The 3,311-nt window shown below is 39.7% G+C and overlaps 1 non-coding gene across 1 annotated transcript; it reads left to right on the top strand.

Annotated features, from left to right (window-relative positions):
• The first annotated feature begins 2,994 nt into the window (after positions 1-2,994).
• Positions 2,995-3,099, top strand: LOC127116745 (small nucleolar RNA R71). The gene has a single exon (XR_007801539.1). It is a non-coding gene; the product is annotated as a small nucleolar RNA R71 (small nucleolar RNA).
• Positions 3,100-3,311: the final 212 nt, after the last annotated feature.

Genomic DNA, 3,311 nt, shown 5'->3' with positions numbered 1-3,311 from the left:
GCACATAATCTCAAATGGCTCACTCTAATCAGGGGGTTGCATAATGGGTGCAGAGATTAGTGGGCGCTTTAATAATTGGAAAGACTCATTGCTCATTGCAGCATTCATTGTATATGAACTCCATGTCCTTCATCAACAAGCCAGTAAGTGGTTTGGTTATCTTCAAAAAGTATTTAATGAAACAACAGTAAAAACCAGCGTGTCCTAGAAAGCTCATGACTTCTCGCATAGTCTTTGAAGGTTGCAATTTCTCGATAACCTTGATTTTTTTCTTTATCAACCTCAATACGTTTAGTGGACATAGAGTGTCCGAGAATAATGCCCTCCTTAACCATGAAGTGGCACTTCTCTCAATTCAAAACAAGATTAACCTTAACACATCTCTCTAAAACCTTTTCTAGATTCACTAAACACTCATAAAAACTAGATCCACATACAGCGAAATCTTCTACAGAAACTTCCATAATTTCCTCGGTAAAATCAGCAAAGATAGCCATCATGCATCTTTGGAAAGTGGCAGGAGCATTACATAGCCCAAATGGCATTCTCTGGTAAGCAAAAGTACCATAAGGGAAAGTAAAGGTAGTATTTTCCCGATCACTTAGGTGTATTAGTATCTAGAAAAATCTCAAAGATCCATCCAAGTAGTAGAAATGTGAGTGCCTAACAAGGCGATCTGACATCTGGTCGATAAAGGGGAGGGGAAATGATCCTTCCCTATGGCTTTATTCAACTTTCGGTAGTCTATGCACATCCTCCATCTAGTCATCGTGTCTGTGGATAATGAATCACCTCTCTCATTCTTAACTACGGTCATGCCACCTTTCTTCAGAACCACATATACCGGACTCACCCACTTACTATCTGAAATGGGATAAATGATCTCGGCATCCAGAAGTTTCATACCTTCCTTCTTAACTACCTCACTTATGTTTGGGTCCAACCGCCTTTGGTGCTCTCAAGAGGTTTTAGAATCCTCTTCAAGCATGATCTAGTGCATGAACACATATGGGTTAATACCCTTAAGATCACTTAGGGTGTATCCTAAAGTGAAGTGATACCTCTTCAGAAAATTAAGTAACTTATCAGTTTCATCTCTTACAAGGATAACATTAACTATAACGGGGTGATTTAACTCATAATCTAAACATTCATACCTAAGGGTCTTTGGTAACTCCACTTTTGGGTTTTCTATGTCGGGAATCAGATTGGGGGTCAAAGCGAGGCACAAATCTAAACCTTCATCCAATATTACCTCAACCTCAGCTTCTTTTATATCCGATGCAGTGGGCACAATCGACTCTATAAGGAGGTGCCTCTTGTGTCGGTTCTTTTAAACATTCATAAATGATGTCAAAATAATAGCATGAATCATCGATATATGGAGCTTACAAAAACTGGGAAAGAATGAACTCAATTTTCTCCTCAATGACTTCAAAATTAATCTTCCCTCGTTTCACGTCAATAATCGCACAGGCGGTGGCTAAAAGGGTGTTTTTAATAAGATCGAAATGTTGGAGTCCTCCTTAATGTCCATCACTAAAAAGTATGTAGGGATGTACAACTGACCTATCCTAGCTGGAATGTCTTCCAAAATACCAACATGGTACTTGATTGAAAGATCATCCAGATGAAGGGACATCTTAGTCGGCTTCAATCCTCCTAAATTCAGTCTCTCACAAATTGAGAGAGGCATCAAACTCACGCTCGTTCCTAGGTCACAAAGGGATTTGTCAATGACAAGTTTGCCAATAACACAGGGAATGGAAAAACTCCATCGATATTTCAACTAGGGGGCATATTGTTTTGTATAATGGCGTTACACTCTTCAGTGAGCGCCATGCTACTATCGTCATTGAGATTTATTTTATTTTATAGGATCTCCTTTAGTAACTTAGTGTAGGAGGGCATCTGGGTGATGGCCTCCATAAAGGGGACAGTAATATGGAGCTGATTCAAGAGCTCCACAAATTTTTTAAATTGACCCTCAGTTTTAGACTTCGCTAGTCTTTGAGGGTAAGGGATGGGTGGCTTATATGTTGGAGGGGGTACATACGATTGTTCTTTCTCAACTGTCTCCTTAACTTTGAGTGCCAACCCGTTATCAACTTTTGGCTCAACTCTCACATGGGTACTATCAATAACTCTCTCTTCCACTATCTCGACTCTCCCTTCTATTACACGGTCTCTTACTCTAGGATCTACTAGGCCTTCTAATTTTATCTCACTTCGCAGTGTTACGTCATTAGTGTGACCTTTTGGGTTGGGTTGTGGTTGGCCTAGGAATATGCTAGCAGGAGCAGCAGTTACCGCTTGTTGTTGGGCTATTTGAGTTATTTATGTCTCAAGTATTTTATTATGGGTATCCATGGCGTCAACCTTATCAGCCAATTGTTTGATCAATTTATTGGTATGAACGTTTTGGTTCATAAACTCCTTGTGCAGAAGGAGAAACATGGGCTTATTTATTATTCTAAAATACAGGGGGAGTAGTATGAGGTGGGCTTGGTGCAAAAAGGGTGTTGTTGTTCTTATAGTACAAATTTAGATGATTCCTCCATCCAGGATTATACGTGTTAGAGTAAGGGTTACCCTGTGCATAATTCTCCTAATCATGGGAAGGCTCGATCAACAATTGACAGTCAGATGTGACATGTCCTTGCATTCTATAAATCTCACATAAAGGATTAACATCAGTTACAATAGTCGCGGGACTAATGGTTAGGTTCTCAATCTTCTGAGAAAGGGCATCTACTTTAACACTAACATGATCTAGGCTATTTACTTCATACAAACCGCCTTTGGTTTGAGACTTTTCAAAAGGGGTGCGCTCGGTACCCCCTGATAATGGTTATGGGGAATGTTTTCAATAAAATTGTAGGGCTCAGTGAAGGGTTTGTCCATCAAATCCCCTCCTGCTGCGATATCAATTATCATCGTCGTGTTATATGGGAGACGATTATAGAAAGCATGGATAATAAGCCAATGCTCTAGGACATGATGCGAGAACAATCTCATCATATCTTTATACCTTTCCGAGGCGTCAAAGAGAGATTCTCCATCGACTTGTCTAAAATAAGTGATTTGATTTCTTAAAACTTCCGTTTTGGACGGCGGAAAATAACGGGCAAGGAAAACCTTCTTAAGCTCATTTCATGTCATAATCGAATTAGCTGGGAGGGACTATAGCCAGGCTCTATCTTTATCCTGGATGGAAAAGGGAAAAATATGTAATCAATGGATTTGGGATCAATTCCATTGATCTTGTACGTGTCGTCATATTGAAGAAACACATAAAGATGTAGATTCAG

The sequence above is a fragment of the Lathyrus oleraceus genome, chromosome 1, assembly GCF_024323335.1.
Source record: "Lathyrus oleraceus cultivar Zhongwan6 chromosome 1, CAAS_Psat_ZW6_1.0, whole genome shotgun sequence".
Lineage (NCBI taxonomy): Eukaryota > Viridiplantae > Streptophyta > Magnoliopsida > Fabales > Fabaceae > Lathyrus > Lathyrus oleraceus.
This window is presented reverse-complemented; position numbering and strand designations above follow the sequence as displayed.